The 17,339-nt window shown below is 41.9% G+C and overlaps 1 pseudogene; it reads right to left on the reverse strand.

Moving 5' to 3' along the window:
• Window positions 1–918: 918 nt before the first annotated feature.
• Window positions 919–17,339, reverse strand: part of LOC103601097 — a 47,491-nt pseudogene continuing 31,070 nt past the window's right edge.

Raw genomic sequence — 17,339 nt, forward strand, 5'->3', positions numbered from 1 at the left:
TCAAATTAGGAGTGTGGGTATGTTTTGAATCAGAAACTTCAAAGTGAATATGAAACTTCAGAGCCAGGTGAAGAGGATTTTTCAAGTTCACTGTATGCCATATGGTCAGAACCAGGGTAAGTGGGGGAGGCACTGAGGGCACAAAATTGAAGATGACGTCACTGTCAGGGTTGTACAAGCACCCGGAACACCTCATTCACTGCACTCTAGTCCTCGCCTGCACTCCATGTGTAGCTTATCAAGGAATGGTGTTTTGAAAGGTTATTTTTTCATTTTTTTTAAGAGGCGGTCATAACTTTACAGATTTTGCATTGAAAAATTCAAAATGTGTAAATGCTTCTGGAATATACTGATTTATATTTAAAGAAACCATAAAAGGAGACTCACCAGAAACAATCTCAACAAATGGGAAAATTCAGTTAATACTATTGAAATGTACTAAAGTGATTCCAGGAAACATAGTTTGTATAATACAATAAACCTCTCTGATGCTGTCAGGTAAGAAAACTGGCTGCTGCTTACTTTAAGTGGTGTAATAATTAACAATTTTCAACTACTTCTCTTTTCATGAATTCATGACAATAAAAAATTAATATATCAACTAATAAACTAATATATCTTCTTTTTCAATGTTTCTTAAAGTGATTTTTGTTCTGTTTTTTAAAGAGACTTTTTGTTCATAAGTCAAACAACAATCCACCCAAAGGGGACTAATGGTCTGTTAGCATATAGGGCAAACAATGAATTCAGTCTGGCAGCAACTGTCATTTCTAAAATGCAAAGCAGATAAAATTCTCAGGAGGTCCAAGCAAAAAGCTCTACCATGCAGATGACCACAGAAATGTAACATTTGATAGTTTTACTGGTGATGTCAATGGGACTCCAGTTGTTCTCGAACTCGACTACCCGACTCTCATTTTAGGCTTTGTATGTTGCAATTTTGCTAACAACACAAACATGATTCAAATTCTTGAAGTGCTAGTTACAGTCAAGAGCATATTCTACAATGAACTCATCTGGAATTTTACATCCAATGTAGTCTGATCTATATCCAACAATTCTGGCCTATATCCAACTTGACATGTTGACCTTCTTTGGATTATACTCCTTGTTTTTCCAGTGTCATTTATGTCTTTTGTAATCACGACATTCTTTCCAGTTAAAGTTGTAAAATCATCTCCATATATGACTTTTATGTCCTCAATTGACTGGTCATTACAATAGCTCTTTGGTCTGATAAAATCTGCAGTCATGGAATGGAAATATCACTTTCTCTGTTGAGTGCTTTGTTATAATCCAGCAAATTGGCAAAGATTTTATGGCTCCACTGGAGCATGCAGTGGTCTGGAATGTGACTGCCTTCCATCTCCTTCACAGAATTTCAAGGGCAAACCATTTTGTCCTGTCCATGATTAGTCCATAGGGAATAAACACTTTTTCTAAACCCTCACTGTAATGACTGGATATGCAAAATAAATCTAGGTCATACCCTGGTTCAACCTCAAAAATCATGACACAGGGCTGTGGGCCACCATGATGAAACTGGCTGAGGAAGGAGTGCATAAAAGGTTATGTTTAATTAGATGTTTGAAATTCTTATGTTATCAACAGTGGTTGGATAACCAGACCATCTTATAGCAGCTCATGTAGCCCCTTCAATAAATTGTCTGGTGGAAAGAACACTGTACTTGAACACAGCATGGCCAAATTGTCAAGCTACTGAGTTACGTATGGCCTTTCTTAATTACTCCTACAAACTGCAGTGATTGTCCATTATTCAAGCAGAGTACTTTCCTCAGCATTAAGCTCTAACATGGCTGCCCTGATGCTAAGCTAATACTTGTGGTGTTCTATTACTATGATCATGCCACTTTATTTCTCAGAGCTTGCCTCCTCATATGTAGAATAGAGGAAGTGGTCCCTCTCTTCCAGGCCAGACCTGCTGTGAGTGTACCATGTGAAAATGGTGCCTAGGACCCAGAAGAGCTCCAGAACTCACGGTTAAATTTACGTTTATTATTGGCTTCTGGTCTCAAAGCAGTAATCACTCCCAGGACTTAACATCTACCACTCGGTGAGATGGGATCTTCTACCTCTCAGATATTTGAAACTCAAGGGCTCCTTTCCCCTATTTAATAAAAGAAAATTCTGAGCCTTGGTGGTTTAAGATATTACCCAACAGGAGGCCGGACATCTGATTACGCTGGTAAACATATCTTGTGTTTGGTTGCAAGGCTGTAACATATCTTTGAGTTTTTAATGTGTCCAAAGTCATATCAAGGAGATTTATGAGACAAGCTGTTGATGTTTTAATCTATTTGCAGAAAATCATGTTTTTGAGTTATAATATGGGTGTCACCTGATTTTCAAGAAATTCAAGAGAAGCAAGGCCAAGTTTCAACTTGAGAAAGGGACAAGGGCTTTTCCATTTTCTGAGTCATTAAAGGCACTGAGTCATTAAAGGTAAGAGCCCAGTCATTGAAGAGTCACTGGGAGCTGGGTATTGGATCTGCTGCAAATACTGGGAATTGATATGGAATGGCAATTGGTCAGTTTTCCTGTATGATCTGTTTTTTTATCTCATTTCTTTGCTAGAGACTAATAATTGTTTTTCAGCCAAAGCAGGTGAGCAAAAACCCACAAAAGGAGAGGACAAGTGTTACTGAGTGCATGAACCAAGTGGACGGGGGTTGGGTATAAGAACATTCTGGAAAGCTAAAATTGCCAAACAAAGGTAAGCTCTTGCCCTATTTCTTCAAGTCCAAGCTCATTCATTTCACATTATCATGTTTCAAAAATTGGGGGTATCTTAAAAGATTGATATGTTTATTCCCTGTGCTTTTTTTTTTTTTCCTTCTGAAAAGCTGGTATTTAGTGATGGCACATCTAATAGTTAATGGTTATTTACAGTAGAGAAAATATGTTATTTTAAATTCTGATATCCCATTGCTTCTTATTTTTAACCAACTCAAGGAAAGGTCAGTGGTTATTAAAATTCATCATCTCCAAATGAAAGGAAAAAGAAAACGGAAAACTTACATAGCTCAGTAAAAGAAAGAAATACAGCAGGTAGTAATCAGCTTTAGGGAAGATGAATGTCGAGGCCACGAATTTGTACCAGGCTGAAGCTCACAAATACAATTTTTTACTTAGTCCTTTTGTGTCTCCCATGTGGTGTTATGTATTGGGGGTCAAATCCAGTCGCTTATTTGTAGCTTTAACTCCTGCAGTTGAACATGCTCACCCAGATCTGTAGCTCGCTGAGCAAGATGCTCACCCACAGCATCCCTACTCCCCATAAAAAGACTTTACTGGATGACTTAGAAATTTTCTTAATGGCAAACGGAAATGTTAACTTTGAAAATTCAGCAATTAATGTAAAATTTCCCCGTTTGGTTATCCCGAGTTAAGAGCACATGACACATAAATGTCACAGAGTGGAGGCTCAAAAAACATTAGTTCCCTTCCCTTCTCCCTCTCAATTCAGCACGTCTCACTTTCTACTTCACATTATAAAGCCTCTCCAGGGACTGTGTGTTGTCCTAAGCAGGTCCTGGAAGAATAACAAAACAATGATAATAATAATAATTGCAACAACACGAACAAGAGCAGATATTGCTGTAGGTGGCAGGTCCCCGCTGGCCACTTTTGATACACTCATTATCTCCCTAATCTTCATCACATTCCTGTGAGCTGGCTGCCATTATGATTCCCTTTAAAAAGGGAACAAAGGAGGAACAAGGCTTAGAAAGATTAAATAAAGTGCCCAGGGACACAAATGTGAACTGCTGGAGCTTAGATTTGAATCCAGGGAGTCTGACTCCAGAGCCTAATTCTTAATCATAGTAGAGTCGATAAACAAGAATCAGTAAATGCATGTGCAGCACTTTATAGTTGTCAATAGTCTTTTACGTGCATGGTGTCATTTGGTGTCCAGAAGCACTCTGTGACTAGAATAAGTGTTTCCATTTTATGGATGAGAAACTAGAGGCTCAGAGAGATTGAACGACCTGTCCAAGGTCACACAGTAAAGAAAAAGTCTAGATCTTAAATGTGAGTCTCCTGATGGTTAGTCACAGGAGATTTTCCAGACAGCAATTACATGAGCTTCAGGTTCCTCACCCATAAAGTGAGGACAGCACCTACCTACCTACTCACCTGACAGCTATAACACTTACATCCCAGAGCACAGGGCAGCTGCTAAAAAGTCCTGTGAATCAATGCAAGCTTGTAAAAGGTCACATTCAATTGGCATTTGAAGTTCTCCGAGTTGTAGTCTATTTGGAAAAAGGAAGTACAGCAGCTTCCTGAGAGAGAAATGCCCCAGGTCATGCTCTCTAGAGGTCAGGCTGCTCGTAGGCCCAGATGTCCAAATGGGAAGAGAAAGCCGGGGTTGGGGGTGGTGGGAGAGAACGGTGAGGACTCTGGACCTAGCTTCAAATTCCAGTTCTGGCATTTACTTAATAAGACCATGGGTAAGTCTTATCCTTCCTATACCATAGGGAGCTCAGATATAAAATGGAGTTAATAATGACACTTCACAGAGATGTTGAGGATATTAAATGGCCTGGTGTACTTACCGCAATTATTGCAGTGCCTGATGTGAGGCAGAACACAATAAATAGTCCTTATTACTAGGGGAGACTAGGAAAGCACTATGTAGGATTTAAAGAGATGTTATTGTGGTCTCTAGTTTGGTTTTCATATTATCCAAGGTTCCTAGTTATGTGCGGCATGTTTTCTAGTGATAATAGGGTTAGATTCAGGTAAAACTTTCTATTTGAGACTTAGAGCGGGAAAGTCACATCACCTTTCTGAACTTCAGTTTTCTCTGGTAGAAAATAGGAATAACACCTAACTTACCTCGTGGAGGAGGTATGAGATCCAATGAGAAAAATGCATGAGAAAACATTGGGAAAAATGTGAGACAGAGCTGGAATATTGTTGTGAGGATGATATTATGACTTTCAATGATCTTTTTGGAATTTAGAGCACACACAGAATTTTTATAAATTTAATTCTATTTGAAATATCCTTATAGAAACTGAATATCTAAAGGAAAACTATGGCAAGTATTCAAAGTAAGTAAAATATCAGAACACTTAGCAATGACAGCCCATGCGTATGCTGAAATGCAACAGTGGCCAGCAGGTCAAGGCTGCTAATCAATTGATGTAGCTGCCCTTTTCCTACCTGCTCAGAGTGGCCATGACAAATCCACCACCTATGAATGGCAGAGCAACCACAGGTTTGGCTTTGATCCTTGCTCTGCTCGCTCTTGGAATACAGTGGATTAAACATAAGAACATTGCTTCTGACTTGAGAGGTGGCTGTTTAAATGCGACGGCCCTCTCAGACCCCACATTTCAACTGCGCTTCCTTGCTAATCCCTGCCCTGGGTTCTCCCCCACTGGCTGCTTTCTCCAGTCCCCTCACAGAGCACCTGCACCTTCACAGCACCCACCGCTTCTCCTTTGTTTCACTCCTTGACCCTTCTTGAGAGAAGGACCGTGGTCAAACCCCACATCCAAACCAACAGAAAATCCTACTGGCTCAACCTTCAAAATACATCCAGAATCTGAACAGAGCTCACCAACCCGGTCAAGCCCCTAATTGCCTCAAGCAGATTCTTGCACAAGCTTCTTTGACTGGTTTCCTGCTTCCACCTGCTTGCTGAGGCTTCTCCCCAGAGCAGCTAGAGTGACCTTTTGGAGCACAGAGCACACTGTGTCACTTCCTGGATCTATACTCGCCAAGGGCTTCTCAGAGCCCTCAGAGCAAAAGCCACAATCGTAGATTAGAGAGCCCCGCGGGGTTCTCCACCTCCGCTGTTCCACGCTTCTCCGGCTTCATCCTCCCTTCTCTCTTTTGCTCCTCTGCTCCAGCCCCGCTGGCCACCTCACTGCTCCCCACTCCCCATTTGGGGCCCCACACAGTCTGTTCCCTCTGCCTGGAATGCTTTCTAGATATCCACATGGTGAGTTCCCTTCCCTTTTCATGTCCTGGCTTCAATGTCCCCCTATCCATGAAGCCTTCCTAGACCACCCTACAGACATCATACCCTTTCATGGTCCTGATAGCTCTCTGCCCTTTCTTTGCATTATGTCTCTCCATATTTTTTAATTTAAAACTCTCATGGCCTCCCTAGGCGCTGGGTACTATCCTAAGTGCTTCCCAGGTATATCAGTTAATTCTCACAAAAATCCCCATGAGGAGGGGCTTATTATTATTTGCATTTTACAAATAAGAAAACGAAGGCACAGAAAAGTTATGTAGCTTGATCAAAGTTACAGAGCTACCATGGGGTGAAGCCTGGCTTCAAACCCATAGAGTCTGGCTGTGAACTCCTGACTCCTAACTCAACGTAGCCTGTGTCCCATCGTGCTTAGGACCACATGACATTATTTAAGTATACCATTGTTTATTTTCTGTCTCCTTTCACTAGAATTTAAGCTCTAGGAGGGCAGAGACTTTCATCTGTTTTATTCATTGCTGTATTGCTAGTATCTAGAAAAGGGCCAGCACATATTAGGCATTCAGTAAATATTTGTTGAACAAATTAATAAACTTATCATAGGTAAACTACATAATGAATAGTGCATGAGGTCCATGATAGAGAGACTGTCTGGTTTACTGCTGAAATCCTAGTACCTAGAAGCGTACTTGGTCCAGAGCTGGCCTTCAGTAGGTATTCTTGAAGGAACCAAGGGTTAGGTTTCACTTTCCTTATCAGTAAATGAGCAAGATGGCCTGTAAGGTCCCTCCGGCTGGCAAGCTTGCATTGCCCTTTGTTCATGCTTTCTTCCATTTAACAAACATTCGGGGAGAGAATCACTGATGACCTAAGACAGGAGAGTCACATAATCCCCAAAGACTAGCACCGTGCCTGGCACATCAGTTCTCAATAAATCATTATTGAATGAATCAATGATCAAGGGAGGGTACTGGGAAGAGCATTCTGCATTGCTGTGTGGATTGTGCTGATTGGAAGGGACAAAAGCTGGGCATGGAGGGGACCCACAAAGGTGTCATGGTAAGATCCAAGTGAGAGGGAGCGAGGGCAGAGGGTGCAAGAGGCACCACAGGAGTGACCAGCTGGTTTTGAGCACAAGGAGTCGGTGGTGCCACAGAATGTGGTGGCAGAAGGAAGGGAAGCTACCTTCATGGAGAAGAGGAGGGAGAAATTGGTTGTGGGTGTGATGCCATGGGAAACATTCCTACAGAGAGGCCCAGTAGGGAGATGAAACATTGGAACCAGAGCTGGGGAGAAGAGCTTTAAAGTAAGAATAGACGAGATTGTAAGAGAACAAAATAAAGAGAGAAAATGGAGCCAAAAATCAGAACCTTGAGGGACTTCCCAGTTCTAGGGGATGGAAGGAAAAAGGACAGAGAAGAGACAGTAGGAGAGGTAGGAGGTGAACTGGAGGTATGTTCTGAGGGACTCAAACGTGGAGATCTTTCCACCAAGAATGGGGTGGCAGAGTGTCAAGATCTGCCACGAGATCGAGGAGAATATGCTCTGAAAAAGTAAGCTATGGGTGATCCTCAACTGGGCAGAGTCATGCTGGTGGGCACCAAACTGCCAGGAGTTGAGCAGAGTGGAGGTAGCTGATGGAGACTTCCTCAGCTGTTTACCGCTGTGACGTCGGGCAGGTTACATATGTCACAGACTTCAGCTTTCTCACTATCAAACCCTCACATTCTAGCATAACATGTCTCCATCAAAGAGTTGAGGAAGTTAGACCAGATAAAGCAAGTGCAGTAATAAAGTACTTGCACACATTCAGTGGTCATTAAGTGGAGCCTGCGATTATTGATAAGAACTATAATAAAAAAGAGTGGAGATGATGAGGAGCTTGGAAGTGAAGAAAAGAATGAGTATCTAAGACCTTGAAGAGTAGGTGGGTCAAGGGAAGCCTTTTTGTTTTTCCCTAAAAGATGACCGGTAAGGGGATCTTAACCCTTGACTTGGTGTTGTCAGCACCACGCTCTCCCAAGTGAGCAAACCGGCCATCCCTATATGGGGACACGAACCTGGGGCCTTGGTGTCATCAGCACCACACTCTCCCAAGTGAGCCACGGGCCAGCCCTAAGGAAAGCATTTTTTGACATGTTGGTGGCCTTTGCCTTCCTTTGTGGCTAGAGGCAGAGATTCTGGGGAGACAAGGAATCAAATAAGCCAGATGGAGGGAGCCATCCATGTCCTGGAGGAGGAGGAGGGACGCTGCTTCCTCAGGAAGACAAACCACAGAACAGAGGGGAGTGACAGTGAGGGATGAATGACTGAAAAGAGCATGTGTGGGACCGGCCTGTGGCTCACTTGGGAAAGTGTGATGCTGATAACACCAAGGCCACGAGTTTGGATCCCTATATAGGGATGGCTGGTTTGCTCGCTTGGGAGAGCGTGGTGCTGACAACACCAAGTCAAGGGTGAAGATCCCCTTACCGGTCATTTTTACATAGGGGAAAAGAAAAGAAAAGAGCATGTGTGCGAGAACCAGAACAGCTACTCTAATGACTTAAATATAATGCATGCTTGGAATTAATTTAGGCCTAGTGCAGAATTCAGAGACCTTGAATGGCTGCTTTTCACTCTACAAGCATAGGCCGAGCTCTGCTCTGGCCAACCCTGGGATACCGAGATGAATAAAGTCATGTCCTCACATCAAGGAGCTCACAGTCTAGAGGGAAGAGCCAGACAAATAAAATGACAAGCTCATTCATTCATTCATTCATTCATTCATCATTCTATAAGCTTTATTAAATCCCATTATCTACCAGTCACGACACTAAGATACACCCAAGGTCCCTCAGGTCTCTGTCCACACCTCCAAGATATAGTTCATATTTATTATCCATATGCATGTTTGTTTCCCCTACTGTCTAAGCTTTTAGAAGGTTAATCCCACTGATGCTGTGTTTATTGGTTGAAACTTAAGTATAATATATTGAAAAATAAAATTAAATCACAAAGGATGAAATAAAGCATATTCTAAAATCAATATAAACAGCAGCAAATTAACCAGTTGTGTGTCATATTGATAACATAGCCACCCAGACACAAAGAATTAACTCAAGTCTTATTTGACCATAATACCCTGACTGTGCATTATTCATGTGGTATATTCTAAGGACAAAAATAACCACAAATAAATGTTGAAGTTAATAGGTTAGTATTGACATATTCCATGTTTTGTAGGTTAGACCAAACAAACACACAGAATACATAAAAATGGAATAAGATGAGGAAAACACTATGTAAAAAACAATTTGAATTGGTGAGGTCACTGTGAACTCATATTTTTGCAGATGCAAAATCATTTAGCCACATTGCTATTTTGTCATATTATTTTAATTCCTCTGACATCCTAATTCAACATTTGTTGAGTGCTTACTGTATTCCAGACACCATACTGAGTAAGTTATATAAAATATTTCATTTAATTCTCTCCACTATACTATGCAATATGCATAACTGATATTTAGAAGGTGAGAAACTTGCCTCAAGTCATATAGCTGGTAAAGGCAGAGCCCAAATGGGACCAGGCTTGGTCTGACCCCAGAACTCTGTTTATAGTGATAGAGATACATAAGACAAGTCAATAGAAAACCTTTAGCCCCATCTTAAAAGCACTGTATTCATTTGTGACACTAAACTTGATCTGACTCCTGATATAAATAAGCCATATGGGAAAACAAAAAGATCTTTTGGAATCAACTAATTAATCAATAAAAGTATTTGTGCTCATTTGGCATAGAGTATATCCTCAAGTGCCTGGGAGGCAAGAACCAGGTTTTAGACCCAGCTCTGCCAGTCCCAGCCACACGACTCTGTGCGACTACACTAGACCTCTCTGGGCCTCTGTCTCCTCATGTCTAAGTTGAAAGAGCTGTGTGACATGAGGAGCCACAGGCTCAAGTATCCACAGGGGTTGCAGGTAACACAAATGAGTAAAATGGCCCTGTCCTGTCTACGATGGCTGTGGCCACACAGTACCAACCCAGTGTTGCCAGGCAGGTGTGCAGGCCTCAGGTCACCTGATCCTCCAATTCCTCAAGAAATGCCAGGAATCTAGACTTTTTGTGACATTTTCCAAATCTCAGGTTAAAAGAAAAAAAAAAAAAAAAGCAGTTTGTGTGAGAAAACAAAAACAAAACGAGAACCCCACAGCATACCAGTAAGTAGCCCTTAGGCCAACACTTTGTAATTTTTCAATCAGATGAACTCTGAAATCCCTTCCAGGATCCTTTGTGGGAAAAGAAATGGTCCCTTCAGGCATGAAGCAGAAGTTCTGTGCCTTAAGGTGTGATGCTCAAAGCTGATTATCTAGCTCATCTCAGAGTTTTGCAAGGATTCCTTGGGACAGTTGACAAGTCCTGGTACCTCCTAGGCAGCTGTCTTCTCATCTATAGAATGAAGAGGCTGAAGCTCTCTGGGGAAGGGGGAATGAAGCTCATATCCACTAAGTCCCTGTTATTGTCGGGGACTTTTCATGAATCATACCACTTGTATAAGGCAGGGTTCTCCAGAGAAACAGAACCAATGTATACACACACATATACAGAGAGACAGAGACAGAGATAAAGATAGAGGCAGTGAGACACACACACACACACACACACAGAGAGACAGAGAGAGAGAGAGACAGAGATTCTATTTTAAGGAATTTGGCTCACATGATTATGGAGGCTGTCAAATCCAAAATCTGCAGATCCAGGGAAGACTCAATGTGACAATTCATGTCCACGGGCCATCTGCTGGCACAATTACCTCTTGCTTAGAATGTCCTTCTTTCATTCCACGAAGGCCTTCAATTGATTGGATGAGGCTCATCATGCTAGGGAGGGCAATTTCCTTTACTTAAAGTCTACCACCAATTTAAATGTTAAATCTTATTCACAAAAAAACACCCTCACAGAAACATCCAGAATAATGTTTGACCATATATCTGGGTACCATGGCCCTGAAAGGAACCTCAGCTGAGAACGGCCATCTTTGGGGTGACTAGGACCAAGCAGAAAATTTCAGCTAGCCATTAACTTGGGAACTAATAATCATCAGTTCCTTGAGGTTAGCAGAGGAATTGAGAGACTGACCATATGACTGAAACTGCCCGGAGATGAAATCATGCCCCAAAAGGATCCTTCTTAAAAGTTTATTTCTGCTTGTCTCCCATTACAATCTCTTATGTTGATTTACTTTAGAAATTGTGCAGCTACAATTAAGGATTGAAACTAACTTTTCTTGCTTTTCTTACCTCCCTAATCAACTACAAACAGAGGAATTCCAAGAGAAAGTCACAGCACCTTAGCTGATTATTAACTCACCTTCTTGCTTAAAAGAAAATTACATGCACATTAGTTAGAGGTACGAGTCAGGTATTTTTATATTCTGGTGACTCTTGACTGAGGTTATTGTCTTTGCACTCTCCCTAGGACATAAGGACTCTGACCCCGAAATAACATCAAAGGCTTGAAGCTGACCAATCCACCAACTGCAGACCCCCCAATGCCAAAGCACCCAATTCATCATCTGACATCTGATTTAAACCCTCTGCTAATCCCATGACCAGCCTCCCCCTTTTCCTGTAGGACAAAACCCTTGCCTCACCTTCCCACTTCTTCCCCTTTATAAACCCCAAAACAGACATCAGAAGGCAGGATGATTTTAGCCAGGTCATAACTCAGATGCCAGTTATCTGAATAAACCTTCCAGTCCTTGCTCCAACTTTTGGACTTTTGAGTCCTTTGTTTAGTGAGTGGGTGAGCTGAGCCTGGCTGCCAGTAACAGCCCAGCCAAATGAACACATAAAATTAACCATCCCACCATTTAATTATCCTCATGAACCAATGAAGTAGATTACTGTCACCATTTTACTGATGAGTAAACCGAAGTTCCGAGAAGTTAAATGACTTATGCAAAGACACAGGAGTGGAGCTGGGATTCAAACCCAGGTCTGTTTAACTCCGAAACTCATCTCTTCACTTGGTTTTAATATTTCATGATTCTAGAAATAATGTTGCCATGTGATAAGGGTAAGACTCAAGTTTGTGTTGGATTCTAGGATCAAGGGAGCTGCTGCAGAACCCAAAGCTCCCATCCGGACGGCCAGGGAGCACCCAACAGGGGACATCTGTCATCACCAAGTCACCATTTACTTGGATTACAATGTGGATGCTGCTTCCTTGGGTCATGGAAAGCAGTGGCCTGGTGAACAAGGGGAGCTGTTTTCCTACACCTGGGCCTTTGTGAGCTCTGCTTATGTGTTTTCCAACAAATACTTACTAGGCACTTTCTACGTGCCATGCATGGTGTGTGGGGCTCTGGATTGGGAGGTGGTGAGACACATCCTCTGCATTAAGCAGCTGTGGGTCTAGTTAGGGGGTTAGGCAAGGGAGCAGGCAGATGCCGTGCTGTAGATGGAACCCAGAGGGAACCAGAAAAGAGAGAGCTGATGTTTGGTCCCTCAGACTCTGGGTTCCTGGCCTCTCCCTGGGTTTTGTATCCTCGGAGCCTTGCCTATTGCTTAACACATACTAGTAGATGTTTACTAAGTGCCCACTGAACATCTGCATGGATAAATGAATAAATGGAAATTATCTACATGCCTGTACCTTTTACTAGACTGTGACCTCCTTAAGGGCAGGGACAGTAGCTAAAAATGTGGGCTCATGACTTGGGACGTCTGACTTCAAATTCCAGCCACCCCTCTTACTAGCTGGGGGATAGGATCTCTCCAAGGCTCAGTGTCTTCAACTGTGGAATGGCGCTAATAATAGAACTTACCCGTGGAGTCACTGTGAGGACCTAATGAGATAATAAAGTGAAAGTGACTAGTAGAGCACCAGACACAGAATAAACCCAGTAAACACTATTTCCTTGTCAGAGTCATCATTAATTTCTCTCTTCCTGGAACATAGTAAGGTCTCAATAAATGTTTGTGAGTAGATAAATGGGAGAATGAATGAATTCATCTTGGGCTACTGGGAATAAGTGGGTCAGGCAGATCCTGCCTCTCTTTTCCCCTCTGGGTTGTTTCATCTCATTGCACTGTTATGTCCCTCTCAAGGGCCCTGCTAGCCCTTGAAACCTTGGAGACCAGAACAGTGGAATATGGAGGATTGGTGTAGTGTGGATACAGGTCCAGTAAACCATAAGTAATTATTTTCCTTATTAGTTTTTGCCTGGTTCTTAAATTATTTATACCTGCAGGAGCATCTGAGAGTGAATGAAAAATGAGAGCATTTTTCAGAGCCTGGAGAAAAAGAGGATAAGACAGCTTCCTTCCCTCCCGCATAGACAGCTGTTGCCTCATTAAAGGTCTACCTGAAGCACATTTCATTAAGAGGAGTTCAGCCAAGTTAGCAGTGCTTGAAACAGGCCAACTCTCTATACCTAGTTCCCAGTCCTCCCAGTGAGGCCATCAGGGCTTCTGGGCTGCTGGCTTCCCTCTTTTCTCCATATGCTCTCTTCAGTGGTAGGAATATTTCCAGCTCTTGAGGAGATATGTCTGATGCTTTAGTCTTCTCTGCCTGGAGGCAGAAAAGCAGAGACTCCCTTGAGGAAGGCATCAAGGTAGGTGGAAGGAATCTGCTGTGTGGCCTTGGGCAAGTCACTTCACTTCTCTAGCCTTCAATTTTCTCATCTAATGAGGGAGCTAGACAAGATGATTTCTAAGATCCTTCTGGCTCTAAAATTCTATGATCTCCAAGCCGTGGAGTCAACAAATTGTCCCTTAGCAAATATGTATGGAAACAAACAACGTTTTAGCCTGATTAGTCTAGCCGTGCATAGCTTGTAGGATAGACTGGGGATCTATGAGACCCTAAAAGAGCAAACCATATGGGTACACATTAAAATCAAGTAAGGAGACCTCTTTTTGTGTATGCAATAGAGGCACCAAAGCACTCCATGCCTCCCCTTCTCTACCACCTGCCGTCTGATACCCTGATAGCTTCTAGCAATCCATGGCAGTGATAATTACCCTCCCTAACAAGGGTGGCCTAACTCATGCAGTTCTCTAATAAGTACTCTATAATATCCTTGAAAGTGGTAAACATGGCTAATTCCTGGATATCCTTGCTATACTTTTGTTTGTCCCAAGACTAGAAAAAGTTGGGACAACTCTTTAAAGAGCTCAGCTCTTCTGGCTTCTCACTTCCTATCTCCTTAGTTACACCACGTTACACCATGTTCAATGAGATCAGACAGTGTGACCCTGGATATGACTTGGCATGGAATCACCTTCATGGCCAGACTCATAATTTGGAAGGCATCAATTTACCTCTACATCTCACTCTATATCTTGGCTCGCCCAGCAGAAATTCATCAGCACCTGGAAGAGGTCCCATAAAAGTGTTTGCATTTCAATTAACTTTCAAGTTAACCTTGCTTGAATTCAGTCAAAAGTTTTTGCGAGAGGTGTAATAAAACATATTAATTTGAGTCAACAGGAAAAAGTAAAGCAAAACAAACATATTTGGGGGGAAGGAATAATATTCTAAAATATTTTGCTCACATGTTGTCCTTTTAGCTGTAGAATGCAATATATCAAATTTTTTCTCTGAATTAAAAACCAAACGTAGTCAGTTAAGAACATATTCCAAATATAAACATGAGGCAAAGAAGAATAAATGGATATAATCTTTGGGCTGATAAAGAATTTCAAATGTCTGGGGGTTGATCCCAAACTCTCAAGTCTGTGCTCTGCCTTCTTGATGTCTATGGTGTCTTGTCACAGACTTGATGATGGGAAGCTTTTATGTTTCTTTTGCATGTGATCTGAGGTCAGTGGGAATGAGTTTGCTTTTCTCAGCCTCAAAATGCAAATGACTCATTAAGAAAAAGACAAACAAACAAAAACCAGGCTATTTCCTTTCAGTACTAGAGAATTAATGAGAGCTCTGAATATTTCAAATACTGAAACATTCAAAACATGCTCTTCCACTCCTGTTGAGGGGACACATCTGATTTTTGTAGGTCTCTGTTTTAGTCCATTTTGTGTTGCTATAACAGAAATACCTGAGACTGAGTAATTTACAAGGAAAAGAGTTTTATTTGGCTTACGATTCTGGGACAGCTGCATCTGGCATGGGCCTCAGGCTGCTTCTACTCATAGCAGAAAAGTGGCAGGGAGCCAGCGGGTACAAGCAGATCACACGGAGAGAGGAAGCAGGAGAGAGAAGAGAGGAGGTGCCAGGGTCCTATAAACAACCAACTCTTGCAGGAGCTAATAGAGTGAGAACTCACTCATTAATCCCCCCTCTCCCAGGGGCAGCATTAATCCATTCATGAGGGATCCACCCCCATGACTCAATCAGTTTCCAACACTGTCACATTGGGGATCAAACTTTCACATGAGTTTTGGAGGCGACAACACATCCAAACTCCATCGGTCTTGGGCTTTTCAGAGAGTGGAGAGAGGAGTTTGGAGACATATCATATAAAAATTACAGAAAATGTTCATTGAAATGCTTGATGTAATGCAAATTTATTTATGTAAGTTTGATTTATAAAATAATTTTTATCACTTTGTATCTAGTTACCAAAGAAAATTGGGGGAAACATTCTAAAAAAAGGAAGAAGAAAGTAAAAATGACTTCTAACTTCATGACCCAGAGTTAACCCCCATTTCCTGTTTTTGATGTAATGCCTGGCAAAAAGTAGGAACTCAAAAAGTATTAGTTCATTAACTATGTCCTCAAATCTTTATTATTATGAAATTTATGTAAGTCCTTGAATCTTTATTATTATGAAATTTATGTATTTATACATATCTTTTTAACTGCACTCAGAGCATGTGAACTGTTTTGTAACCTGCTTTTTAACATATAGCTCAAAATTACGAGCCAAAATGGGTTTTCTGTTTCAAAACAGTGCCCTTGGAAATATTGCCACAGCTTAAACAATTTGGAGTCACCTCCTTTGAACCAGCCTGAGTTCTGTGTGTGTTTTAGATTAGGTTTCCTGGATTCTGAGAAGGAGATTTGAGAGCAGGCAATATTTGGGGTACTCTTGGGATTAATACTTCAGGAGGGGAGGCAGAAGAATCAGGGTTGGGCAAAGGGAGAAACTGGGATGCCACATGGTGTCCAAAAAGGCCTGAGCTGATCCCGGGGGGAGCCAGAATGGCCCTTCTGGGTTGTCTCCTTGAGGTGAGGGCTGCAACATTGACCAGTCATCAGATATAGACCCAGGGAGGAGGCATGACCTTGGCTAAGTGGGATCTCCTCCACCCAGAGCAATTTCTAGAGGGGACTCAGCTGAGAACCCTTAGCTGCCAGCACCCCCTGCTGTGGGGAATGAGGGGTGAGCGCACTGGGCCTGCAGGGCCACCTGAGCAGCTGTCAGCAGCATCTACTAAACTGTAGCACATGTGCCAGGCACTCCCGTGGGTCAGTCTTAGCTTTGATTTCTTCTGACATTGTATTCATTCATATCCTCTGGATTCTGTTAATATATGCCAGCAAGTGGGGCATGAATTTGTTAGTACTTTTTTTCCTTTCAAATTGTTGGCCTTGTGGCCTTGTTTGTTACTGTAGTCCAAACGCTACTGGCTCATTCTTTTGAATATCCTTTGCAAACTTGGTTTTTGGAAGTTGTTTCACACTTAGTTCACTGATGAAGAAAGGTGATCACGTTGGGCTCAAACAGAAAAATAAGGCGCCATTCTAAAGAAATATAAATGACAGGTTCTAATAGCCGAAAAATCGGATTCCCAGTGAAATTTTGATAGATGACTTTTAGAAATCCTTCTAGCCTTATAAAGCATCACAGACACAAATGTGCATTGGTCCCAGGTCCTGTAGTCACTCCTTCTGTTTGCTGTAAATGGATGGTCATAATTTAAACAGATAAAGGTGAGAACTTGCATACATTTTACTAATCTTGGTTACGATGAACACTTTTTGGGTTCCACCTATCCAAGGCTGTTTGGTTCTAAAAATTACTGAGTATTTTTCCCACTGGTTCTCTTTAGATATGGATTTTTTCTTGGTAAATATTAAATAGGAGCTTGCCCTGGAAAAACTATTAAGTTTAAAGGGAACTCAGTAGAAGAAGAAGGGACAAAGAGGGTTTCATGGTTTGAGGACCATGAAGACAATGATCGAGAAAGCAGAGACCTGCTCCAGATGGAGAGGACTTTCCTTTAGCCCTGATCTAAGCAGAGGCTCTTATTTCTTTCTATCTTATTATTATTTTTAAATTTAATAAATTTTTTAAATTTATTTTTTATTAGCATATTCATTGTTACAAATCATAGTTATCCTTTATGCCCCTTACCCAGTCTCCCCTCCCCCTCCCCCTCTCCCCTTCCCCTCCCCCTCTCCTCTTCTCC

The sequence above is a fragment of the Galeopterus variegatus genome, unplaced genomic scaffold (genome assembly GCF_000696425.1).
Source record: "Galeopterus variegatus unplaced genomic scaffold, G_variegatus-3.0.2 Scaffold3588, whole genome shotgun sequence".
Taxonomy (NCBI): domain Eukaryota; kingdom Metazoa; phylum Chordata; class Mammalia; order Dermoptera; family Cynocephalidae; genus Galeopterus; species Galeopterus variegatus.